The sequence below is a fragment of the Ambystoma mexicanum genome, chromosome 10 (genome assembly GCF_040938575.1).
Source record: "Ambystoma mexicanum isolate Mex_15411 chromosome 10, UKY_AmexF1_1, whole genome shotgun sequence".
In the NCBI taxonomy this organism is placed as follows: Eukaryota; Metazoa; Chordata; class Amphibia; order Caudata; family Ambystomatidae; genus Ambystoma; species Ambystoma mexicanum.
Window position 1 is genome coordinate 521,672,815 of NC_090932.1, and position 20,173 is coordinate 521,692,987.

At 46.8% G+C, this 20,173-nt stretch overlaps 42 non-coding genes and 20 pseudogenes across 42 annotated transcripts; all 62 read left to right on the forward strand.

The window, feature by feature from the left end:
* Positions 1–26: 26 nt before the first annotated feature.
* Positions 27–145, forward strand: LOC138495062 (5S ribosomal RNA). The gene has a single exon (XR_011277576.1). It is a non-coding gene; the product is annotated as a 5S ribosomal RNA (ribosomal RNA).
* Positions 146–251: 106 nt separating this feature from the next.
* Positions 252–370, forward strand: LOC138494106 (5S ribosomal RNA). The gene has a single exon (XR_011277066.1). It is a non-coding gene; the product is annotated as a 5S ribosomal RNA (ribosomal RNA).
* A 693-nt stretch (positions 371–1,063) lies between these two features.
* Positions 1,064–1,171, forward strand: LOC138495515 (5S ribosomal RNA; annotated as a pseudogene).
* A 106-nt stretch (positions 1,172–1,277) lies between these two features.
* Positions 1,278–1,396, forward strand: LOC138493543 (5S ribosomal RNA). The gene has a single exon (XR_011276556.1). It is a non-coding gene; the product is annotated as a 5S ribosomal RNA (ribosomal RNA).
* A 106-nt stretch (positions 1,397–1,502) lies between these two features.
* LOC138494030 (5S ribosomal RNA) lies at positions 1,503–1,621 on the forward strand. Its single transcript, XR_011276998.1, has one exon. It is a non-coding gene; the product is annotated as a 5S ribosomal RNA (ribosomal RNA).
* Positions 1,622–1,727: 106 nt separating this feature from the next.
* LOC138493807 (5S ribosomal RNA) lies at positions 1,728–1,846 on the forward strand. The gene has a single exon (XR_011276796.1). It is a non-coding gene; the product is annotated as a 5S ribosomal RNA (ribosomal RNA).
* Positions 1,847–1,952: 106 nt separating this feature from the next.
* LOC138493704 (5S ribosomal RNA) lies at positions 1,953–2,071 on the forward strand. Its single transcript, XR_011276702.1, has one exon. It is a non-coding gene; the product is annotated as a 5S ribosomal RNA (ribosomal RNA).
* Positions 2,072–2,177: 106 nt separating this feature from the next.
* On the forward strand, positions 2,178–2,296 carry LOC138495074 (5S ribosomal RNA). Its single transcript, XR_011277577.1, has one exon. It is a non-coding gene; the product is annotated as a 5S ribosomal RNA (ribosomal RNA).
* A 106-nt stretch (positions 2,297–2,402) lies between these two features.
* Positions 2,403–2,521, forward strand: LOC138493679 (5S ribosomal RNA). Its single transcript, XR_011276680.1, has one exon. It is a non-coding gene; the product is annotated as a 5S ribosomal RNA (ribosomal RNA).
* A 475-nt stretch (positions 2,522–2,996) lies between these two features.
* LOC138495531 (5S ribosomal RNA) lies at positions 2,997–3,105 on the forward strand (annotated as a pseudogene).
* Positions 3,106–3,211: 106 nt separating this feature from the next.
* LOC138493741 (5S ribosomal RNA) lies at positions 3,212–3,330 on the forward strand. Its single transcript, XR_011276736.1, has one exon. It is a non-coding gene; the product is annotated as a 5S ribosomal RNA (ribosomal RNA).
* A 106-nt stretch (positions 3,331–3,436) lies between these two features.
* Positions 3,437–3,555, forward strand: LOC138494207 (5S ribosomal RNA). Its single transcript, XR_011277158.1, has one exon. It is a non-coding gene; the product is annotated as a 5S ribosomal RNA (ribosomal RNA).
* A 106-nt stretch (positions 3,556–3,661) lies between these two features.
* Positions 3,662–3,780, forward strand: LOC138493756 (5S ribosomal RNA). Its single transcript, XR_011276750.1, has one exon. It is a non-coding gene; the product is annotated as a 5S ribosomal RNA (ribosomal RNA).
* Positions 3,781–4,463: 683 nt separating this feature from the next.
* LOC138494953 (5S ribosomal RNA) lies at positions 4,464–4,572 on the forward strand (annotated as a pseudogene).
* Positions 4,573–4,678: 106 nt separating this feature from the next.
* LOC138495188 (5S ribosomal RNA) lies at positions 4,679–4,787 on the forward strand (annotated as a pseudogene).
* A 106-nt stretch (positions 4,788–4,893) lies between these two features.
* LOC138494166 (5S ribosomal RNA) lies at positions 4,894–5,012 on the forward strand. Its single transcript, XR_011277121.1, has one exon. It is a non-coding gene; the product is annotated as a 5S ribosomal RNA (ribosomal RNA).
* A 106-nt stretch (positions 5,013–5,118) lies between these two features.
* On the forward strand, positions 5,119–5,237 carry LOC138495086 (5S ribosomal RNA). Its single transcript, XR_011277578.1, has one exon. It is a non-coding gene; the product is annotated as a 5S ribosomal RNA (ribosomal RNA).
* A 106-nt stretch (positions 5,238–5,343) lies between these two features.
* LOC138494814 (5S ribosomal RNA) lies at positions 5,344–5,452 on the forward strand (annotated as a pseudogene).
* A 106-nt stretch (positions 5,453–5,558) lies between these two features.
* Positions 5,559–5,677, forward strand: LOC138494174 (5S ribosomal RNA). The gene has a single exon (XR_011277128.1). It is a non-coding gene; the product is annotated as a 5S ribosomal RNA (ribosomal RNA).
* A 475-nt stretch (positions 5,678–6,152) lies between these two features.
* On the forward strand, positions 6,153–6,261 carry LOC138495532 (5S ribosomal RNA; annotated as a pseudogene).
* Positions 6,262–6,367: 106 nt separating this feature from the next.
* LOC138493680 (5S ribosomal RNA) lies at positions 6,368–6,486 on the forward strand. Its single transcript, XR_011276681.1, has one exon. It is a non-coding gene; the product is annotated as a 5S ribosomal RNA (ribosomal RNA).
* Positions 6,487–6,961: 475 nt separating this feature from the next.
* On the forward strand, positions 6,962–7,070 carry LOC138495835 (5S ribosomal RNA; annotated as a pseudogene).
* Positions 7,071–7,176: 106 nt separating this feature from the next.
* On the forward strand, positions 7,177–7,295 carry LOC138495040 (5S ribosomal RNA; annotated as a pseudogene).
* Positions 7,296–7,401: 106 nt separating this feature from the next.
* LOC138494591 (5S ribosomal RNA) lies at positions 7,402–7,520 on the forward strand. Its single transcript, XR_011277507.1, has one exon. It is a non-coding gene; the product is annotated as a 5S ribosomal RNA (ribosomal RNA).
* A 106-nt stretch (positions 7,521–7,626) lies between these two features.
* Positions 7,627–7,745, forward strand: LOC138493436 (5S ribosomal RNA). Its single transcript, XR_011276459.1, has one exon. It is a non-coding gene; the product is annotated as a 5S ribosomal RNA (ribosomal RNA).
* Positions 7,746–8,213: 468 nt separating this feature from the next.
* LOC138495836 (5S ribosomal RNA) lies at positions 8,214–8,322 on the forward strand (annotated as a pseudogene).
* Positions 8,323–8,428: 106 nt separating this feature from the next.
* Positions 8,429–8,547, forward strand: LOC138494826 (5S ribosomal RNA; annotated as a pseudogene).
* A 106-nt stretch (positions 8,548–8,653) lies between these two features.
* Positions 8,654–8,772, forward strand: LOC138493545 (5S ribosomal RNA). The gene has a single exon (XR_011276558.1). It is a non-coding gene; the product is annotated as a 5S ribosomal RNA (ribosomal RNA).
* A 106-nt stretch (positions 8,773–8,878) lies between these two features.
* Positions 8,879–8,997, forward strand: LOC138494031 (5S ribosomal RNA). Its single transcript, XR_011276999.1, has one exon. It is a non-coding gene; the product is annotated as a 5S ribosomal RNA (ribosomal RNA).
* Positions 8,998–9,103: 106 nt separating this feature from the next.
* LOC138493808 (5S ribosomal RNA) lies at positions 9,104–9,222 on the forward strand. Its single transcript, XR_011276797.1, has one exon. It is a non-coding gene; the product is annotated as a 5S ribosomal RNA (ribosomal RNA).
* A 106-nt stretch (positions 9,223–9,328) lies between these two features.
* LOC138493716 (5S ribosomal RNA) lies at positions 9,329–9,447 on the forward strand. The gene has a single exon (XR_011276713.1). It is a non-coding gene; the product is annotated as a 5S ribosomal RNA (ribosomal RNA).
* Positions 9,448–9,553: 106 nt separating this feature from the next.
* On the forward strand, positions 9,554–9,672 carry LOC138495098 (5S ribosomal RNA). The gene has a single exon (XR_011277579.1). It is a non-coding gene; the product is annotated as a 5S ribosomal RNA (ribosomal RNA).
* Positions 9,673–9,778: 106 nt separating this feature from the next.
* Positions 9,779–9,897, forward strand: LOC138493682 (5S ribosomal RNA). Its single transcript, XR_011276682.1, has one exon. It is a non-coding gene; the product is annotated as a 5S ribosomal RNA (ribosomal RNA).
* Positions 9,898–10,372: 475 nt separating this feature from the next.
* On the forward strand, positions 10,373–10,481 carry LOC138495533 (5S ribosomal RNA; annotated as a pseudogene).
* A 106-nt stretch (positions 10,482–10,587) lies between these two features.
* LOC138493742 (5S ribosomal RNA) lies at positions 10,588–10,706 on the forward strand. The gene has a single exon (XR_011276737.1). It is a non-coding gene; the product is annotated as a 5S ribosomal RNA (ribosomal RNA).
* A 106-nt stretch (positions 10,707–10,812) lies between these two features.
* Positions 10,813–10,931, forward strand: LOC138494208 (5S ribosomal RNA). The gene has a single exon (XR_011277159.1). It is a non-coding gene; the product is annotated as a 5S ribosomal RNA (ribosomal RNA).
* Positions 10,932–11,037: 106 nt separating this feature from the next.
* LOC138493437 (5S ribosomal RNA) lies at positions 11,038–11,156 on the forward strand. The gene has a single exon (XR_011276460.1). It is a non-coding gene; the product is annotated as a 5S ribosomal RNA (ribosomal RNA).
* Positions 11,157–11,839: 683 nt separating this feature from the next.
* On the forward strand, positions 11,840–11,958 carry LOC138493446 (5S ribosomal RNA). Its single transcript, XR_011276468.1, has one exon. It is a non-coding gene; the product is annotated as a 5S ribosomal RNA (ribosomal RNA).
* Positions 11,959–12,064: 106 nt separating this feature from the next.
* On the forward strand, positions 12,065–12,173 carry LOC138495189 (5S ribosomal RNA; annotated as a pseudogene).
* Positions 12,174–12,279: 106 nt separating this feature from the next.
* Positions 12,280–12,398, forward strand: LOC138493702 (5S ribosomal RNA). Its single transcript, XR_011276701.1, has one exon. It is a non-coding gene; the product is annotated as a 5S ribosomal RNA (ribosomal RNA).
* A 106-nt stretch (positions 12,399–12,504) lies between these two features.
* Positions 12,505–12,623, forward strand: LOC138494168 (5S ribosomal RNA). The gene has a single exon (XR_011277122.1). It is a non-coding gene; the product is annotated as a 5S ribosomal RNA (ribosomal RNA).
* Positions 12,624–12,729: 106 nt separating this feature from the next.
* On the forward strand, positions 12,730–12,838 carry LOC138494815 (5S ribosomal RNA; annotated as a pseudogene).
* Positions 12,839–12,944: 106 nt separating this feature from the next.
* Positions 12,945–13,063, forward strand: LOC138494175 (5S ribosomal RNA). The gene has a single exon (XR_011277129.1). It is a non-coding gene; the product is annotated as a 5S ribosomal RNA (ribosomal RNA).
* Positions 13,064–13,538: 475 nt separating this feature from the next.
* On the forward strand, positions 13,539–13,647 carry LOC138495536 (5S ribosomal RNA; annotated as a pseudogene).
* A 106-nt stretch (positions 13,648–13,753) lies between these two features.
* Positions 13,754–13,872, forward strand: LOC138493683 (5S ribosomal RNA). The gene has a single exon (XR_011276683.1). It is a non-coding gene; the product is annotated as a 5S ribosomal RNA (ribosomal RNA).
* A 475-nt stretch (positions 13,873–14,347) lies between these two features.
* On the forward strand, positions 14,348–14,456 carry LOC138495837 (5S ribosomal RNA; annotated as a pseudogene).
* A 106-nt stretch (positions 14,457–14,562) lies between these two features.
* Positions 14,563–14,681, forward strand: LOC138494730 (5S ribosomal RNA; annotated as a pseudogene).
* Positions 14,682–14,787: 106 nt separating this feature from the next.
* Positions 14,788–14,906, forward strand: LOC138494300 (5S ribosomal RNA). The gene has a single exon (XR_011277242.1). It is a non-coding gene; the product is annotated as a 5S ribosomal RNA (ribosomal RNA).
* Positions 14,907–15,012: 106 nt separating this feature from the next.
* Positions 15,013–15,131, forward strand: LOC138493438 (5S ribosomal RNA). Its single transcript, XR_011276461.1, has one exon. It is a non-coding gene; the product is annotated as a 5S ribosomal RNA (ribosomal RNA).
* Positions 15,132–15,599: 468 nt separating this feature from the next.
* LOC138495838 (5S ribosomal RNA) lies at positions 15,600–15,708 on the forward strand (annotated as a pseudogene).
* A 106-nt stretch (positions 15,709–15,814) lies between these two features.
* LOC138494714 (5S ribosomal RNA) lies at positions 15,815–15,933 on the forward strand (annotated as a pseudogene).
* A 106-nt stretch (positions 15,934–16,039) lies between these two features.
* Positions 16,040–16,158, forward strand: LOC138497051 (5S ribosomal RNA). Its single transcript, XR_011278477.1, has one exon. It is a non-coding gene; the product is annotated as a 5S ribosomal RNA (ribosomal RNA).
* A 106-nt stretch (positions 16,159–16,264) lies between these two features.
* LOC138494263 (5S ribosomal RNA) lies at positions 16,265–16,383 on the forward strand. The gene has a single exon (XR_011277209.1). It is a non-coding gene; the product is annotated as a 5S ribosomal RNA (ribosomal RNA).
* A 465-nt stretch (positions 16,384–16,848) lies between these two features.
* On the forward strand, positions 16,849–16,957 carry LOC138495686 (5S ribosomal RNA; annotated as a pseudogene).
* Positions 16,958–17,064: 107 nt separating this feature from the next.
* On the forward strand, positions 17,065–17,183 carry LOC138495110 (5S ribosomal RNA). Its single transcript, XR_011277580.1, has one exon. It is a non-coding gene; the product is annotated as a 5S ribosomal RNA (ribosomal RNA).
* A 681-nt stretch (positions 17,184–17,864) lies between these two features.
* Positions 17,865–17,983, forward strand: LOC138495122 (5S ribosomal RNA). Its single transcript, XR_011277581.1, has one exon. It is a non-coding gene; the product is annotated as a 5S ribosomal RNA (ribosomal RNA).
* Positions 17,984–18,301: 318 nt separating this feature from the next.
* Positions 18,302–18,420, forward strand: LOC138494205 (5S ribosomal RNA). Its single transcript, XR_011277156.1, has one exon. It is a non-coding gene; the product is annotated as a 5S ribosomal RNA (ribosomal RNA).
* A 693-nt stretch (positions 18,421–19,113) lies between these two features.
* Positions 19,114–19,221, forward strand: LOC138495637 (5S ribosomal RNA; annotated as a pseudogene).
* A 106-nt stretch (positions 19,222–19,327) lies between these two features.
* On the forward strand, positions 19,328–19,446 carry LOC138493546 (5S ribosomal RNA). Its single transcript, XR_011276559.1, has one exon. It is a non-coding gene; the product is annotated as a 5S ribosomal RNA (ribosomal RNA).
* Positions 19,447–19,552: 106 nt separating this feature from the next.
* LOC138494032 (5S ribosomal RNA) lies at positions 19,553–19,671 on the forward strand. Its single transcript, XR_011277000.1, has one exon. It is a non-coding gene; the product is annotated as a 5S ribosomal RNA (ribosomal RNA).
* A 106-nt stretch (positions 19,672–19,777) lies between these two features.
* On the forward strand, positions 19,778–19,896 carry LOC138493809 (5S ribosomal RNA). The gene has a single exon (XR_011276798.1). It is a non-coding gene; the product is annotated as a 5S ribosomal RNA (ribosomal RNA).
* A 106-nt stretch (positions 19,897–20,002) lies between these two features.
* Positions 20,003–20,121, forward strand: LOC138493728 (5S ribosomal RNA). Its single transcript, XR_011276724.1, has one exon. It is a non-coding gene; the product is annotated as a 5S ribosomal RNA (ribosomal RNA).
* Positions 20,122–20,173: the final 52 nt, after the last annotated feature.

The window sequence follows — 20,173 nt, forward strand, 5'->3', positions numbered from 1 at the left end:
AAGGTACAAATCTCAGAAGGCCCAGAGCCTACGGCCACACCACACTGAATGCGCCTGATCTCGTCTGATCTCAGAAGCTAAGCAGTGTCGGGCCTAGTTAGTACCTGGATGGGAGACCGCCTGGGAATACCAGGTGCTGTAGGCTTTTTTGTGCTCCATGTTCAGGCAGTGAGCCATTTCTCAATTGGCTTTCAAAACTGCATGGTCTAGCCAACTAGATGCTTAAAGGTACAAATCTCAGAAGGCCCAGAGCCTACGGCCACACCACACTGAATGTGCCTGATCTCGTCTGATCTCAGAAGCTAAGCAGTGTCAGGCCTAGTTAGTACCTGGATGGGAGACCGCCTGGGAATACCAGGTGCTGTAGGCTTTTTTGTTGTGCTCTATGATTAGTAATTGTGCCACTTCTCAATTTCTTTTTAAATTTGCTTATGATTCCAAAATAAATGTATCCCTTTTAATAGCGTAAATGTTGGACAACAACATGAGGGCTGGCGCTACCTATTTACATAAAATTAACATACGGGTAGTGTGTTCATGGGTAATAAATCTACCTTCACATGTAATGCAGTTCAGAGAATATTGAGTCCATAAAGAGTCTTGAAAGAAAGCCATGGTTGTGTTGGTTGTTCTCTCCAACTCCCTGCAACAGAAACAGGATGGATGGAGTAAAGTTATCCTACCAGACATAGGAGTCCTGAATGGGCCCACAAGTCTTATATATCTCGCCTGATCTCGCCTGATCGAGCGCTGATCGGGTGATGAGCGTGGTATCATGTTGCAAGTGGCTTTATGGCTTAGCTTACTAACTGTAAATGCATAAGAGTAATACTCTTAGCATTTCGCAATTTTAGGGCTACACCACAATGAATGCGCCCGATCTCGGAAGCTAAGCAGTTTCGGGCCTAGTTAGTACCTGGATGGGAGACCGCTTGGGAATACCAGGTGCTGTAGGCTTTTTTGTGCTCCATGTTCAGGCAGTGAGCCATTTCTCAATTGGCTTTCAAAACTGCATGGTCTAGCCAACTAGATGCTTAAAGGTACAAATCTCAGAAGGCCCAGAGCCTAGGCCACACCACACTGAATGCGTCTGATCTCAGAAGCTAAGCAGTGTTGGGCCTAGTTAGTACCTGGATGGGAGACCGCCTGGGAATACCAGGTGCTGTAGGCTTTTTTGTGCTCCATGTTCAGGCAGTGAGCCATTTCTCAATTGGCTTTCAAAACTGCATGGTCTAGCCAACTAGATGCTTAAAGGTACAAATCTCAGAAGGCCCAGAGCCTAAGGCCATACCACACTGAATGCGCCTGATCTCGTCTGATCTCAGAAGCTAAGCAGTGTCGGGCCTAGTTAGTACCTGGATGGGAGACCGCCTGGGAATACCAGGTGCTGTAGGCTTTTTTGTGCTCCATGTTCAGGCAGTGAGCCATTTCTGAATTGGCTTTCAAAACTGCATGGTCTAGCCAACTAGATGCTTAAAGGTACAAATCTCAGAAGGCCCAGAGCCTACGGCCACACCACACTGAATGCGCCTGATCTCGTCTGATCTCAGAAGCTAAGCAGTTTTGGGCCTAGTTAGTACCTGGATGGGAAACCGCCTGGGAATACCAGGTGCTGTAGGCTTTTTTGTGCTCCATGTTCAGGCAGTGAGCCATTTCTCAATTGGCTTTCAAAACTGCATGGTCTAGCCAACTAGATGCTTAAAGGTACAAATCTCAGAAGTCCCAGAGCCTACGGCCACACCACACTGAATCTGCCTGATCTCGTCTGATCTCAGAAGCTAAGCAGTGTCGGGCCTAGTTAGTACCTGGATGGGAGACCACCTGGGAATACCAGGTGCTGTAGGCTTTTTTGTGCTCCATGTTCAGGCAGTGAGCCATTTCTCAATTGGCTTTCAAAACTGCATGGTCTAGCCAACTAGATGCTTAAATGTACAAATCTCAGAAGGCCCAGAGCCTACGGCCACACCACACTGAATGCGCCTGATCTCGTCTGATCTCAGAAGCTAAGCAGTGTAGGGCCTAGTTAGTACCTGGATGGGAGACCGCCTGGGAATACCAGGTGCTGTAGGCTTTTTTGTGCTCCATGTTCAGGCAGTGAGCCATTTCTCAATTGGCTTTCAAAACTGCATGGTCTAGCCAACTAGATGCTTAAAGGTACAAATCTCAGAAGGCCCAGAGCCTACGGCCACACCACACTGAATGCGCCTGATCTCGTCTGATCTCAGAAGCTAAGCAGTGTCGGGCCTAGTTAGTACCTGGATGGGAGACCGCCTGGGAATACCAGGTGCTGTAGGCTTTTTTGTGCTCCATGTTCAGGCAGTGAGCCATTTCTCAATTGGCTTTCAAAACTGCATGGTCTAGCCAACTAGATGCTTAAAGGTACAAATCTCAGAAGGCCCAGAGCCTACGGCCACACCACACTGAATGTGCCTGATCTCGTCTGATCTCAGAAGCTAAGCAGTGTCGGGCCTAGTTAGTACCTGGATGGGAGACCGCCTGGGAATATCAGGTGCTGTAGGCTTTTTTGTGCTCTATGATTAGTAATTGTGCCACTTCTCAATTTCTTTTTAAATTTGCTTATGATTCCAAAATAAATGTATCCCTTTTAATAGCGGAAATGTTGGACAACAACATGAGGGCTGGCGCTACCTATTTACATAAAATTAACATACGGGTAGTGTGTTCATGGGTAATAAATCTACCTTCACATGTAATGCAGTTCAGAGAATATTGAGTCCATAAAGAGTCCTGAAAGAAAGCCATGGTTGTGTTGGTTGTTCTCTCCAACTCCCTGCAACAGAAACAGGATGGATGGAGTAAAGTTATCCAACCAGACATAGGAGTCCTGAATGGGCCCACAAGTCTTATATATCTCGCCTGATCGAGCCTGATCGAGCGCTGATCGGGTGATGAGCGTGGTATCATGTTGCAAGTGGCTTTATGGCTTAGCTTACTAACTGTAAATGCATAAGAGTAATACTCTTAGCATTTCTCAATTTTAGGGCTACACCACAATGAATGCGCCCGATCTCGGAAGCTAAGCAGTGTCGGGCCTAGTTAGTACCTGGATGGGAGACCGCCTGGGAATACCAGGTGCTGTAGGCTTTTTTGTGCTCCATGTTCAGGCAGTGAGCCATTTCTCAATTGGCTTTCAAAACTGCATGGTCTAGCCAACTAGATGCTTAAAGGTACAAATCTCAGAAGGCCCAGAGCCTACGGCCACACCACACTGAATGCGCCTGATCTCGTCTGATCTCAGAAGCTAAGCAGTATCGGGCCTAGTTAGTACCTGGATGGGAGACCGCCTGGGAATACCAGGTGCTGTAGGCTTTTTTGTGCTCCATGTTCAGGCAGTGAGCCATTTCTCAATTGGCTTTCAAAACTGCATGGTCTAGCCAACTAGATGCTTAAAGGTACAAATCTCAGAAGGCCCAGAGCCTACGGCCACACCACACTGAATGCGCCTGATCTCGTCTGATTTCAGAAGCTAAGCAGTGTCGGGCCTAGTTAGTACCTGGGTGGGAGACCGCCTGGGAATACAGGGTGCTGTAGGCTTTTTTGTGCTCCATGTTCAGGCAGTGAGCCATTTCTCAATTGGCTTTCAAAACTGCATGGTCTAGCCAACTAGATGCTTAAAGGTACAAATCTCAGAAGGCCCAGAGCCTACGGCCACACCACACTGAATGTGCCTGATCTCGTCTGATCTCAGAAGCTAAGCAGTGTCGGGCCTAGTTAGTACCTGGATGGGAGACCGCCTGGGAATACCAGGTGTTGTAGGCTTTTTTGTTGTGCTCTATGATTAGTAATTGTGCCACTTCTCAATTTCTTTTTAAATTTGCTTATGATTCCCAAATAAATGTATCCCTTTTAATAGCGGAAATGTTGGACAACAACATGAGGGCTGGCGCTACCTATTTACATAAAATTAACATACGGGTAGTGTGTTCATGGGTAATAAATCTACCTTCACATGTAATGCAGTTCAGAGAATATTGAGTCCATAAAGAGTCTTGAAAGAAAGCCATGGTTGTGTTGGTTGTTCTCTCCAACTCCCTGCAACAGAAACAGGATGGATGGAGTAAAGTTATCCTACCAGACATAGGAGTCCTGAATGGGCCCACAAGTCTTATATATCTCGCCTGATCGAGCGCTGATCGGGTGATGAGCGTGGTATCATGTTGCAAGTGGCTTTATGGCTTAGCTTACTAACTGTAAATGCATAAGAGTAATACTCTTAGCATTTCTCAATTTTAGGGCTACACCACAATGAATGCGCCCGATCTCGGAAGCTAAGCAGTTTCGGGCCTAGTTAGTACCTGGATGGGAGACCGCTTGGGAATACCAGGTGCTGTAGGCTTTTTTGTGCTCCATGTTCAGGCAGTGAGCCATTTCTCAATTGGCATTCAAAACTGCATGGTCTAGCCAACTAGATGCTTAAAGGTACAAATCTCAGAAGGCCCAGAGCCTACGGCCACACCACACTGAATGCGTCTGATCTCAGAAGCTAAGCAGTGTTGGGCCTAGTTAGTACCTGGATGGGAGACCGCCTGGGAATACCAGGTGCTGTAGGCTTTTTTGTGCTCCATGTTCAGGCAGTGAGCCATTTCTCAATTGGCTTTCAAAACTGCATGGTCTAGCCAACTAGATGCTTAAAGGTACAAATCTCAGAAGGCCCAGAGCCTAAGGCCATACCACACTGAATGCGTCTGATCTCAGAAGCTAAGCAGTGTCGGGCCTAGTTAGTACCTGGATGGGAGACCGCCTGGGAATACCAGGTGCTGTAGGCTTTTTTGTGCTCCATGTTCAGGCAGTGAGCCATTTCTCAATTGGCTTTCAAAACTGCATGGTCTAGCCAACTAGATGCTTAAAGGTACAAATCTCAGAAGTCCCAGAGCCTACGGCCACACCACACTGAATCCGCCTGATCTCGTCTGATCTCAGAAACTAAGCAGTGTCGGGCCTAGTTAGTACCTGGATGGGAGACCACCTGGGAATACCAGGTGCTGTAGGCTTTTTTGTGCTCCATGTTCAGGCAGTGAGCCATTTCCCAATTGGCTTTCAAAACTGCATGGTCTAGCCAACTAGATGCTTAAAGGTACAAATCTCAGAAGGCCCAGAGCCTACGGCCACACCACACTGAATGCGCCTGATCTCGTCTGATCTCAGAAGCTAAGCAGTGTCGGGCCTAGTTAGTACCTGGATGGGAGACCGCCTGGGAATACCAGGTGCTGTAGGCTTTTTTGTGCTCCATGTTCAGGCAGTGAGCCATTTCTCAATTGGCTTTCAAAACTGCATGGTCTAGCCAACTAGATGCTTAAAGGTACAAATCTCAGAAGGCCCAGAGCCTACGGCCACACCACACTGAATGCGCCTGATCTCAGAAGCTAAGCAGTGTCGGGCCTAGTTAGTACCTGGATGGGAGACCGCCTGGGAATACCAGGTGCTGTAGGCTTTTTTGTGCTCCATGTTCAGGCAGTGAGCCATTTCTCAATTGGCTTTCAAAACTGCATGGTCTAGCCAACTAGATGCTTAAAGGTACAAATCTCAGAAGGCCCAGAGCCTACGGCCACACCACACTGAATGTGCCTGATCTCGTCTGATCTCAGAAGCTAAGCAGTGTCGGGCCTAGTTAGTACCTGGATGGGAGACTGCCTGGGAATATCAGGTGCTGTAGGCTTTTTTGTGCTCTATGATTAGTAATTGTGCCACTTCTCAATTTCTTTTTAAATTTGCTTATGATTCCAAAATAAATGTATCCCTTTTAATAGCGGAAATGTTGGACAACAACATGAGGGCTGGCGCTACCTATTTACATAAAATTAACATACGGGTAGTGTGTTCATGGGTAATAAATCTACCTTCACATGTAATGCAGTTCAGAGAATATTGAGTCCATAAAGAGTCTTGAAAGAAAGCCATGGTTGTGTTGGTTGTTCTCTCCAACTCCCTGTAACAGAAACAGGATGGATGGAGTAAAGTTATCCAACCAGACATAGGAGTCCTGAATGGGCCCACAAGTCTTATATATCTCGCCTGATCGAGCCTGATCGAGCGCTGATCGGGTGATGAGCGTGGTATCATGTTGCAAGTGGCTTTATGGCTTAGCTTACTAACTGTAAATGCATAAGAGTAATACTCTTAGCATTTCTCAATTTTAGGGCTACACCACAATGAATGCGCCCGATCTCGGAAGCTAAGCAGTGTCGGGCCTAGTTAGTACCTGGATGGGAGACCGCCTGGGAATACCAGGTGCTGTAGGCTTTTTTGTGCTCCATGTTCAGGCAGTGAGCCATTTCTCAATTGGCTTTCAAAACTGCATGGTCTAGCCAACTAGATGCTTAAAGGTACAAATCTCAGAAGGCCCAGAGCCTACGGCCACACCACACTGAATGTGCCTGATCTCGTCTGATCTCAGAAGCTAAGCAGTGTCGGGCCTAGTTAGTACCTGGATGGGAGACCGCCTGGGAATATCAGGTGCTGTAGGCTTTTTTGTGCTCTATGATTAGTAATTGTGCCACTTCTCAATTTCTTTTTAAATTTGCTTATGATTCCAAAATAAATGTATCCCTTTTAATAGCGGAAATGTTGGACAACAACATGAGGGCTGGCGCTACCTATTTACATAAAATTAACATACGGGTAGTGTGTTCATGGGTAATAAATCTACCTTCACATGTAATGCAGTTCAGAGAATATTGAGTCCATAAAGAGTCCTGAAAGAAAGCCATGGTTGTGTTGGTTGTTCTCTCCAACTCCCTGCAACAGAAACAGGATGGATGGAGTAAAGTTATCCAACCAGACATAGGAGTCCTGAATGGGCCCACAAGTCTTATATATCTCGCCTGATCGAGCCTGATCGAGCGCTGATCGGGTGATGAGCGTGGTATCATGTTGCAAGTGGCTTTATGGCTTAGCTTACTAACTGTAAATGCATAAGAGTAATACTCTTAGCATTTCTCAATTTTAGGGCTACACCACAATGAATGCGCCCGATCTCGGAAGCTAAGCAGTTTCGGGCCTAGTTAGTACCTGGATGGGAGACCGCCTGGGAATACCAGGTGCTGTAGGCTTTTTTGTGCTCCATGTTCAGGCAGTGAGCCATTTCTCAATTGGCTTTCAGAACTGCATGGTCTAGCCAACTAGATGCTTAAAGGTACAAATCTCAGAAGGCCCAGAGCCTACGGCCACACGACACTGAATGCGCCTGATCTCGTCTGATCTCAGAAACTAAGCAGTATCGGGCCTAGTTAGTACCTGGATGGGAGACCGCCTGGGATTACCAGGTGCTGTAGGCTTTTTTGTGCTCCATGTTCAGGCAGTGAGCCATTTCTCAATTGGCTTTCAAAACTGCATGGTCTAGCCAACTAGATGCTTAAAGGTACAAATCTCAGAAGGCCCAGAGCCTATGGCCGCACCACACTGAATGCGCCTGATCTCGTCTGATTTCAGAAGCTAAGCAGTGTCGGGCCTAGTTAGTACCTGGATGGGAGACCGCCTGGGAATACAGGGTGCTGTAGGCTTTTTTGTGCTCCATGTTCAGGCAGTGAGCCATTTCTCAATTGGCTTTCAAAACTGCATGGTCTAGCCAACTAGATGCTTAAAGGTACAAATCTCAGAAGGCCCAGAGCCTACGGCCACACCACACTGAATGTGCCTGATCTCGTCTGATCTCAGAAGCTAAGCAGTGTCGGGCCTAGTTAGTACCTGGATGGGAGACCGCCTGGGAATACCAGGTGCTGTAGGCTTTTTTGTTGTGCTCTATGATTAGTAATTGTGCCACTTCTCAATTTCTTTTTAAATTTGCTTATGATTCCAAAATAAATGTATCCCTTTTAATAGCGGAAATGTTGGACAACAACATGAGGGCTGGCGCTACCTATTTACATAAAATTAACATACGGGTAGTGTGTTCATGGGTAATAAATCTACCTTCACATGTAATGCAGTTCAGAGAATATTGAGTCCATAAAGAGTCTTGAAAGAAAGCCATGGTTGTGTTGGTTGTTCTCTCCAACTCCCTGCAACAGAAACAGGATGGATGGAGTAAAGTTATCCTACCAGACATAGGAGTCCTGAATGGGCCCACAAGTCTTATATATCTCGCCTGATCGAGCGCTGATCGGGTGATGAGCGTGGTATCATGTTGCAAGTGGCTTTATGGCTTAGCTTACTAACTGTAAATGCATAAGAGTAATACTCTTAGCATTTCTCAATTTTAGGGCTACACCACAATGAATGCGCCCGATCTCGGAAGCTAAGCAGTTTCGGGCCTAGTTAGTACCTGGATGGGAGACCGCCTGGGAATACCAGGTGCTGTAGGCTTTTTTGTGCCCCATGTTCAGGCAGTGAGCCATTTCTCAATTGGCTTTCAAAACTGCATGGTCTAGCCAACTAGATGCTTAAAGGTACAAATCTCAGAAGGCCCAGAGCCTACGGCCACACCACACTGAATGTGCCTGATCTCGTCTGATTTCAAAAGCTAAGCAGTGTCAGGCCTAGTTAGTACCTGGATGGGAGACCGCCTGGGAATACAGGGTGCTGTAGGCTTTTTTGTGCTCCATGTTCAGGCAGTGAGCCATTTCTCAATTGGCTTTCATAACTGCATGTTCTAGCCAACTAGATGCTTAAAGGTACAAATCTCAGAAGGCCCAGAGCCTAAGGCCATACCACACTGAATGCGCCTGATCTCGTCTGATCTCAGAAGCTAAGCAGTGTCGGGCCTAGTTAGTACCTGGATGGGAGACCGCCTGGGAATACCAGGTGCTGTAGGCTTTTTTGTGCTCCATGTTCAGGCAGTGAGCCATTTCTGAATTGGCTTTCAAAACTGCATGGTCTAGCCAACTAGATGCTTAAAGGTACAAATCTCAGAAGGCCCAGAGCCTACGGCCACACCACACTGAATGCGCCTGATCTCGTCTGATCTCAGAAGCTAAGCAGTTTTGGGCCTAGTTAGTACCTGGATGGGAAACCGCCTGGGAATACCAGGTGCTGTAGGCTTTTTTGTGCTCCATGTTCAGGCAGTGAGCCATTTCTCAATTGGCTTTCAAAACTGCATGGTCTAGCCAACTAGATGCTTAAAGGTACAAATCTCAGAAGTCCCAGAGCCTACGGCCACACCACACTGAATCTGCCTGATCTCGTCTGATCTCAGAAGCTAAGCAGTGTCGGGCCTAGTTAGTACCTGGATGGGAGACCACCTGGGAATACCAGGTGCTGTAGGCTTTTTTGTGCTCCATGTTCAGGCAGTGAGCCATTTCTCAATTGGCTTTCAAAACTGCATGGTCTAGCCAACTAGATGCTTAAAGGTACAAATCTCAGAAGGCCCAGAGCCTACGGCCACACCACACTGAATGCGCCTGATCTCGTCTGATCTCAGAAGCTAAGCAGTGTAGGGCCTAGTTAGTACCTGGATGGGAGACCGCCTGGGAATACCAGGTGCTGTAGGCTTTTTTGTGCTCCATGTTCAGGCAGTGAGCCATTTCTCAATTGGCTTTCAAAACTGCATGGTCTAGCCAACTAGATGCTTAAAGGTACAAATCTCAGAAGGCCCAGAGCCTACGGCCACACCACACTGAATGCGCCTGATCTCGTCTGATCTCAGAAGCTAAGCAGTGTCGGGCCTAGTTAGTACCTGGATGGGAGACCGCCTGGGAATACCAGGTGCTGTAGGCTTTTTTGTGCTCCATGTTCAGGCAGTGAGCCATTTCTCAATTGGCTTTCAAAACTGCATGGTCTAGCCAACTAGATGCTTAAAGGTACAAATCTCAGAAGGCCCAGAGCCTACGGCCACACCACACTGAATGTGCCTGATCTCGTCTGATCTCAGAAGCTAAGCAGTGTCGGGCCTAGTTAGTACCTGGATGGGAGACCGCCTGGGAATATCAGGTGCTGTAGGCTTTTTTGTGCTCTATGATTAGTAATTGTGCCACTTCTCAATTTCTTTTTAAATTTGCTTATGATTCCAAAATAAATGTATCCCTTTTAATAGCGGAAATGTTGGACAACAACATGAGGGCTGGCGCTACCTATTTACATAAAATTAACATACGGGTAGTGTGTTCATGGGTAATAAATCTACCTTCACATGTAATGCAGTTCAGAGAATATTGAGTCCATAAAGAGTCCTGAAAGAAAGCCATGGTTGTGTTGGTTGTTCTCTCCAACTCCCTGCAACAGAAACAGGATGGATGGAGTAAAGTTATCCAACCAGACATAGGAGTCCTGAATGGGCCCACAAGTCTTATATATCTCGCCTGATCGAGCCTGATCGAGCGCTGATCGGGTGATGAGCGTGGTATCATGTTGCAAGTGGCTTTATGGCTTAGCTTACTAACTGTAAATGCATAAGAGTAATACTCTTAGCATTTCTCAATTTTAGGGCTACACCACAATGAATGCGCCCGATCTCGGAAGCTAAGCAGTGTCGGGCCTAGTTAGTACCTGGATGGGAGACCGCCTGGGAATACCAGGTGCTGTAGGCTTTTTTGTGCTCCATGTTCAGGCAGTGAGCCATTTCTCAATTGGCTTTCAAAACTGCATGGTCTAGCCAACTAGATGCTTAAAGGTACAAATCTCAGAAGGCCCAGAGCCTACGGCCACACCACACTGAATGCGCCTGATCTCGTCTGATCTCAGAAGCTAAGCAGTATCGGGCCTAGTTAGTACCTGGATGGGAGACCGCCTGGGAATACCAGGTGCTGTAGGCTTTTTTGTGCTCCATGTTCAGGCAGTGAGCCATTTCTCAATTGGCTTTCAAAACTGCATGGTCTAGCCAACTAGATGCTTAAAGGTACAAATCTCAGAAGGCCCAGAGCCTACGGCCACACCACACTGAATGCGCCTGATCTCGTCTGATTTCAGAAGCTAAGCAGTGTCGGGCCTAGTTAGTACCTGGGTGGGAGACCGCCTGGGAATACAGGGTGCTGTAGGCTTTTTTGTGCTCCATGTTCAGGCAGTGAGCCATTTCTCAATTGGCTTTCAAAACTGCATGGTCTAGCCAACTAGATGCTTAAAGGTACAAATCTCAGAAGGCCCAGAGCCTACGGCCACACCACACTGAATGTGCCTGATCTCGTCTGATCTCAGAAGCTAAGCAGTGTCGGGCCTAGTTAGTACCTGGATGGGAGACCGCCTGGGAATACCAGGTGCTGTAGGCTTTTTTGTTGTGCTCTATGATTAGTAATTGTGCCACTTCTCAATTTCTTTTTAAATTTGCTTATGATTCCCAAATAAATGTATCCCTTTTAATAGCGGAAATGTTGGACAACAACATGAGGGCTGGCGCTACCTATTTACATAAAATTAACATACGGGTAGTGTGTTCATGGGTAATAAATCTACCTTCACATGTAATGCAGTTCAGAGAATATTGAGTCCATAAAGAGTCTTGAAAGAAAGCCATGGTTGTGTTGGTTGTTCTCTCCAACTCCCTGCAACAGAAACAGGATGGATGGAGTAAAGTTATCCTACCAGACATAGGAGTCCTGAATGGGCCCACAAGTCTTATATATCTCGCCTGATCGAGCGCTGATCGGGTGATGAGCGTGGTATCATGTTGCAAGTGGCTTTATGGCTTAGCTTACTAACTGTAAATGCATAAGAGTAATACTCTTAGCATTTCTCAATTTTAGGGCTACACCACAATGAATGCGCCCGATCTCGGAAGCTAAGCAGTTTCGGGCCTAGTTAGTACCTGGATGGGAGACCGCTTGGGAATACCAGGTGCTGTAGGCTTTTTTGTGCTCCATGTTCAGGCAGTGAGCCATTTCTCAATTGGCATTCAAAACTGCATGGTCTAGCCAACTAGATGCTTAAAGGTACAAATCTCAGAAGGCCCAGAGCCTACGGCCACACCACACTGAATGCGCCTGATCTCGTCTGATCTCAGAAGCTAAGCAGTGTTGGGCCTAGTTAGTACCTGGATGGGAGACCGCCTGGGAATACCAGGTGCTGTAGGCTTTTTTGTGCTCCATGTTCAGGCAGTGAGCCATTTCTCAATTGGCTTTCAAAACTGCATGGTCTAGCCAACTAGATGCTTAAAGGTACAAATCTCAGAAGGCCCAGAGCCTAAGGCCATACCACACTGAATGCGTCTGATCTCAGAAGCTAAGCAGTGTCGGGCCTAGTTAGTACCTGGATGGGAGACCGCCTGGGAATACCAGGTGCTGTAGGCTTTTTTGTGCTCCATGTTCAGGCAGTGAGCCATTTCTCAATTGGCTTTCAAAACTGCATGGTCTAGCCAACTAGATGCTTAAAGGTACAAATCTCCAAAGGCCCAGACCCTACGGCCACACCACACTGAATGCGCCTGATCTCGTCTGATCTCAGAAGCTAAGCAGTGTCGGGCCTAGTTAGTACCTGGATGGGAGACCGCCTGGGAATACCAGGTGCTGTAGGCTTTTTTGTGCTCCATGTTCAGGCAGTGAGCCATTTCTCAATTGGCTTTCAAAACTGCATGGTCTAGCCAACTAGATGCTTAAAGGTACAAATCTCAGAAGTCCCAGAGCCTACGGCCACACCACACTGAATCCGCCTGATCTCGTCTGATCTCAGAAACTAAGCAGTGTCGGGCCTAGTTAGTACCTGGATGGGAGACCACCTGGGAATACCAGGTGCTGTAGGCTTTTTTGTGCTCCATGTTCAGGCAGTGAGCCATTTCCCAATTGGCTTTCAAAACTGCATGGTCTAGCCAACTAGATGCTTAAAGGTACAAATCTCAGAAGGCCCAGAGCCTACGGCCACACCACACTGAATGCGCCTGATCTCAGAAGCTAAGCAGTGTCGGGCCTAGTTAGTACCTGGATGGGAGACCGCCTGGGAATACCAGGTGCTGTAGGCTTTTTTGTGCTCCATGTTCAGGCAGTGAGCCATTTCTCAATTGGCTTTCAAAACTGCATGGTCTAGCCAACTAGATGCTTAAAGGTACAAATCTCAGAAGGCCCAGAGCCTACGGCCACACCACACTGAATGTGCCTGATCTCGTCTGATCTCAGAAGCTAAGCAGTGTCGGGCCTAGTTAGTACCTGGATGGGAGACTGCCTGGGAATATCAGGTGCTGTAGGCTTTTTTGTGCTCTATGATTAGTAATTGTGCCACTTCTCAATTTCTTTTTAAATTTGCTTATGATTCCAAAATAAATGTATCCCTTTTAATAGCGGAAATGTTGGACAACAACATGAGGGCTGGCGCTACCTATTTACATAAAATTAACATACGGGTAGTGTGTTCATGGGTAATAAATCTACCTTCACATGTAATGCAGTTCAGAGAATATTGAGTCCATAAAGAGTCTTGAAAGAAAGCCATGGTTGTGTTGGTTGTTCTCTCCAACTCCCTGTAACAGAAACAGGATGGATGGAGTAAAGTTATCCAACCAGACATAGGAGTCCTGAATGGGCCCACAAGTCTTATATATCTCGCCTGATCGAGCCTGATCGAGCGCTGATCGGGTGATGAGCGTGGTATCATGTTGCAAGTGGCTTTATGGCTTAGCTTACTAACTGTAAATGCATAAGAGTAATACTCTTAGCATTTCTCAATTTTAGGGCTACACCACAATGAATGCGCCCGATCTCGGAAGCTAAGCAGTGTCGGGCCTAGTTAGTACCTGGATGGGAGACCGCCTGGGAATACCAGGTGCTGTAGGCTTTTTTGTGCTCCATGTTCAGGCAGTGAGCCATTTCTCAATTGGCTTTCAAAACTGCATGGTCTAGCCAACTAGATGCTTAAAGGTACAAATCTCAGAAGGCCCAGAGCCTACGGCCACACCACACTGAATGTGCCTGATCTCGTCTGATCTCAGAAGCTAAGCAGTGTCGGGCCTAGTTAGTACCTGGATGGGAGACCGCCTGGGAATATCAGGTGCTGTAGGCTTTTTTGTGCTCTATGATTAGTAATTGTGCCACTTCTCAATTTCTTTTTAAATTTGCTTATGATTCCAAAATAAATGTATCCCTTTTAATAGCGGAAATGTTGGACAACAACATGAGGGCTGGCGCTACCTATTTACATAAAATTAACATACGGGTAGTGTGTTCATGGGTAATAAATCTACCTTCACATGTAATGCAGTTCAGAGAATATTGAGTCCATAAAGAGTCCTGAAAGAAAGCCATGGTTGTGTTGGTTGTTCTCTCCAACTCCCTGCAACAGAAACAGGATGGATGGAGTAAAGTTATCCAACCAGACATAGGAGTCCTGAATGGGCCCACAAGTCTTATATATCTCGCCTGATCGAGCCTGATCGAGCGCTGATCGGGTGATGAGCGTGGTATCATGTTGCAAGTGGCTTTATGGCTTAGCTTACTAACTGTAAATGCATAAGAGTAATACTCTTAGCATTTCTCAATTTTAGGGCTACACCACAATGAATGCGCCCGATCTCGGAAGCTAAGCAGTTTCGGGCCTAGTTAGTACCTGGATGGGAGACCGCCTGGGAATACCAGGTGCTGTAGGCTTTTTTGTGCTCCATGTTCAGGCAGTGAGCCATTTCTCAATTGGCTTTCAAAACTGCATGGTCTAGCCAACTAGATGCTTAAAGGTACAAATCTCAGAAGGCCCAGAGCCTACGGCCACACGACACTGAATGCGCCTGATCTCGTCTGATCTCAGAAACTAAGCAGTATCGGGCCTAGTTAGTACCTGGATGGGAGACCGCCTGGGAATACCAGGTGCTGTAGGCTTTTTTGTGCTCCATGTTCAGGCAGTGAGCCATTTCTCAATTGGCTTTCAAAACTGCATGGTCTAGCCAACTAGATGCTTAAAGGTACAAATCTCAGAAGGCCCAGAGCCTATGGCCACACCACACTGAATGCGCCTGATCTCGTCTGATTTCAGAAGCTAAGCAGTGTCGGGCCTAGTTAGTACCTGGATGGGAGACCGCCTGGGAATACAGGGTGCTGTAGGCTTTTTTGTGCTCCATGTTCAGGCAGTGAGCCATTTCTCAATTGGCTTTCAAAACTGCATGGTCTAGCCAACTAGATGCTTAAAGGTACAAATCTCAGAAGGCCCAGAGCCTACGGCCACACCACACTGAATGTGCCTGATCTCGTCTGATCTCAGAAGCTAAGCAGTGTCGGGCCTAGTTAGTACCTGGATGGGAGACCGCCTGGGAATACCAGGTGCTGTAGGCTTTTTTGTTGTGCTCTATGATTAGTAATTGTGCCACTTCTCAATTTCTTTTTAAATTTGCTTATGATTCCAAAATAAATGTATCCCTTTTAATAGCGGAAATGTTGGACAACAACATGAGGGCTGGCGCTACCTATTTACATAAAATTAACATACGGGTAGTGTGTTCATGGGTAATAAATCTACCTTCACATGTAATGCATTTCAGAGAATATTGAGTCCATAAAGAGTCTTGAAAGAAAGCCATGGTTGTGTTGGTTGTTCTCTCCAACTCCCTGCAACAGAAACAGGATGGATGGAGTAAAGTTATCCTACCAGACATAGGAGTCCTGAATGGGCCCACAAGTCTTATATATCTCGCCTGATCGAGCGCTGATCGGGTGATGAGCGTGGTATCATGTTGCAAGTGGCTTTATGGCTTAGCTTACTAACTGTAAATGCATAAGAGTAATACTCTTAGCATTTCTCAATTTTAGGGCTACACCACAATGAATGCGCCCGATCTCGGAAGCTAAGCAGTTTCGGGCCTAGTTAGTACCTGGATGGGAGACCGCCTGGGAATACCAGGTGCTGTAGGCTTTTTTGTGCCCCATGTTCAGGCAGTGAGCCATTTCTCAATTGGCTTTCAAAACTGCATGGTCTAGCCAACTAGATGCTTAAAGGTACAAATCTCAGAAGGCCCAGAGCCTACGGCCACACCACACTGAATGTGCCTGATCTCGTCTGATTTCAGAAGCTAAGCAGTGTCAGGCCTAGTTAGTACCTGGATGGGAGACCGCCTGGGAATACAGGGTGCTGTAGGCTTTTTTGTGCTCCATGTTCAGGCAGTGAGCCATTTCTCAATTGGCTTTCATAACTGCATGTTCTAGCCAACTAGATGCTTAAAGGTACAAATCTCAGAAGGCCCAGAGTCTACGGCCACACCACACTGAATGCGCCTGATCTCGTCTGATCTCAGAAGCTAAGCAGTGTCGGGCCTAGTTAGTACCTGGATGGGAGACCGCCTGGGAATACCAGGTGCTGTAGGCTTTTTTGTGCTCCATGTTCAGGCAGTGAGCCATTTCTCAATTGGCTTTCAAAACTGCATGGTCTAGCCAACTAGATGCTTAAAGGTACAAATCTCAGAAGGCCCAGAGCCTACGGCCACACCACACTGAATGTGCCTGATCTCGTCTGATTTCAGAAGCTAAGCAGTGTCGGGCCTAGTTAGTACCTGGATGGGAGACCGCCTGGGAATACAAGGTGCTGTAGGCTTTTTTGTGCTCTATGATTAGTAATTGTGCCACTTCTCAATTTCTTTTTAAATTTGCTTATGATTCCAAAATAAATGTATCTCTTTTACTAGCGGAAATGTTGGACAACAACATGAGGGCTGGCGCTACCTATTTACATAAAATTAACATACGGGTAGTGTGTTCATGGGTAATAAATCTACCTTCACATGTAATGCAGTTCAGAGAATATTGGGTCCATAAAGAGTCTTGAAAGAAAGCCATGGTTGTGTTGGTTGTTCTCTCCAACTCCCTGCAACAGAAACAGGATGGATGGAGTAAAGTTATCCTACCAGACATAGGAGTCCTGAATGGGCCCACAAGTCTTATATATCTCGCCTGATCGAGCGCTGATCGGGTGATGAGCGTGGTATCATGTTGCAAGTGGCTTTATGGCTTAGCTTACTAACTGTAAATGCATAAGAGTAATACTCTTAGCATTTCTCAATTTTAGGGCTACACCACAATGAATGCGCCCGATCTCGGAAGCTAAGCAGTTTCGGGCCTAGTTAGTACCTGGATGGGAGACCGCCTGGGAATACCAGGTGCTGTAGGCCTTTTTTGTGCTCCATGTTCAGGCAGTGAGCCATTTCTCAATTGGCTTTCAAAACTGCATGGTCTAGCCAACTAGATGCTTAAAGGTACAAATCTCAGAAGGCCCAGAGCCTACGGCCACACCACACTGAATGCGCCTGATCTCGTCTGATCTCAGAAGCTAAGCAGTGTCGGGCCTAGTTAGTACCTGGATGGGAGACCGCCTGGGAATACCAGGTGCTGTAGGCTTTTTTGTGCTCTATGATTAGTAATTGTGCCACTTCTCAATTTCTTTTTAAATTTGCTTATGATTCCAAAATAAATGTATCCCTTTTACTAGCGGAAATGTTGGTCAACAACATGAGGGCTGGCGCTACCTATTTACATAAAATTAACATACGGGTAGTGTGTTCATGGGTAATAAATCTACCTTCACATGTAATGCAGTTCAGAGAATATTGGGTCCATAAAGAGTCTTGAAAGAAAGCCATGGTTGTGTTGGTTGTTCTCTCCAACTCCCTGCAACAGAAACAGGATGGATGGAGTAAAGTTATCCTACCAGACATAGGAGTCCTGAATGGGCCCACAAGTCTTATATATCTCGCCTGATCGAGCGCTGATCGGGTGATGAGCGTGGTATCATGTTGCAAGTGGCTTTATGGCTTAGCTTACTAACTGTAAATGCATAAGAGTAATACTCTTAGCATTTCTCAATTTTAGGGCTACACCACAAAGAATGCGCCCGATCTCGGAAGCTAAGCAGTTTCGGGCCTAGTTAGTACCTGGATGGGAGACCGCCTGGGAATACCAGGTGCTGTAGGCCTTTTTTGTGCTCCATGTTCAGGCAGTGAGCCATTTCTCAATTGGCTTTCAAAACTGCATGGTCTAGCCAACTAGATGCTTAAAGGTACAAATCTCAGAAGGCCCAGAGCCTACGGCCACACCACACTGAATGCGCCTGATCTCGTCTGATCTCAGAAGCTAAGCAGTGTCGGGCCTAGTTAGTACCTGGATGGGAGACCGCCTGGGAATACCAGGTGCTGTAGGCTTTTTTGTGCTCCATGTTCAGGCAGTGAGCCATTTCTCAATTGGCTTTCAAAACTGCATGGTCTAGCCAACTAGATGCTTAAAGGTACAAATCTCAGAAGGCCCAGAGCCTACGGCCACACCACAATCTCGTCTGATCTCAGAAGCTAAGCAGTGTCGGGCCTAGTTAGTACCTGGATGGGAGACCGCCTGGGAACACCAGGTGCTGTAGGCTTTTTTGTGCTTCATGTTCAGGCAGTGAGCCATTTCTCAATTGGCTTTCAAAACTGCACGGTCTAGCCAACTAGATGCTTAAAGGTACAAATCTCAGAAGGCCCAGAGCCTACGGCCACACCACACTGAATGTGCCTGATCTCGTCTGATCCCAGAAGCTAAGCAGTGTCGGGCCTAGTTAGTACCTGGATGGGAGACCGCCTGGGAATACCAGGTGCTGTAGGCTTTTTTGTTGTGCTCTATGATTAGTAATTGTGCCACTTCTCAATTTCTTTTTAAATTTGCTTATGATTCCAAAATAAATGTATCCCTTTTAATAGCGGAAATGTTGGACAACAACATGAGGGCTGGCGCTACCTATTTACATAAAATTAACATACGGGTAGTGTGTTCATGGGTAATAAATCTACCTTCACATGTAATGCAGTTCAGAGAATATTGAGTCCATAAAGAGTCTTGAAAGAAAGCCATGGTTGTGTTGGTTGTTCTCTCCAACTCCCTGCAACAGAAACAGGATGGATGGAGTAAAGTTATCCTACCAGACATAGGAGTCCTGAATGGGCCCACAAGTCTTATATATCTCGCCTGATCTCGCCTGATCGAGCGCTGATCGGGTGATGAGCGTGGTATCATGTTGCAAGTGGCTTTATGGCTTAGCTTACTAACTGTAAATGCATAAGAGTAATACTCTTAGCATTTCGCAATTTTAGGGCTACACCACAATGAATGCGCCCGATCTCGGAAGCTAAGCAGTTTCGGGCCTAGTTAGTACCTGGATGGGAGACCGCTTGGGAATACCAGGTGCTGTAGGCTTTTTTGTGCTCCATGTTCAGGCAGTGAGCCATTTCTCAATTGGCTTTCAAAACTGCATGGTCTAGCCAACTAGATGCTTAAAGGTACAAATCTCAGAAGGCCCAGAGCCTAGGCCACACCACACTGAATGCGTCTGATCTCAGAAGCTAAGCAGTGTTGGGCCTAGTTAGTACCTGGATGGGATTCCGCCTGGGAATACCAGGTGCTGTAGGCTTTTTTGTGCTCCGTGTTCAGGCAGTGAGCCATTTCTCAATTGGCTTTCAAAACTGCATGGTCTAGCCAACTAGATGCTTAAAGGTACAAATCTCAGAAGGCCCAGAGCCTAAGGCCATACCACACTGAATGCGCCTGATCTCGTCTGATCTCAGAAGCTAAGCAGTGTCGGGCCTAGTTAGTACCTGGATGGGAGACCGCCTGGGAATACCAGGTGCTGTAGGCTTTTTTGTGCTCCATGTTCAGGCAGTGAGCCATTTCTGAATTGGCTTTCAAAACTGCATGGTCTAGCCAACTAGATGCTTAAAGGTACAAATCTCAGAAGGCCCAGAGCCTACGGCCACACCACACTGAATGCGCCTGATCTCGTCTGATCTCAGAAGCTAAGCAGTTTTGGGCCTAGTTAGTACCTGGATGGGAAACCGCCTGGGAATACCAGGTGCTGTAGGCTTTTTTGTGCTCCATGTTCAGGCAGTGAGCCATTTCTCAATTGGCTTTCAAAACTGCATGGTCTAGCCAACTAGATGCTTAAAGGTACAAATCTCAGAAGTCCCAGAGCCTACGGCCACACCACACTGAATCTGCCTGATCTCGTCTGATCTCAGAAGCTAAGCAGTGTCGGGCCTAGTTAGTACCTGGATGGGAGACCACCTGGGAATACCAGGTGCTGTAGGCTTTTTTGTGCTCCATGTTCAGGCAGTGAGCCATTTCTCAATTGGCTTTCAAAACTGCATGGTCTAGCCAACTAGATGCTTAAAGGTACAAATCTCAGAAGGCCTAGAGCCTACGGCCACACCACACTGAATGCGCCTGATCTCGTCTGATCTCAGAAGCTAAGCAGTGTAGGGCCTAGTTAGTACCTGGATGGGAGACCGCCTGGGAATACCAGGTGCTGTAGGCTTTTTTGTGCTCCATGTTCAGGCAGTGAGCCATTTCTCAATTGGCTTTCAAAA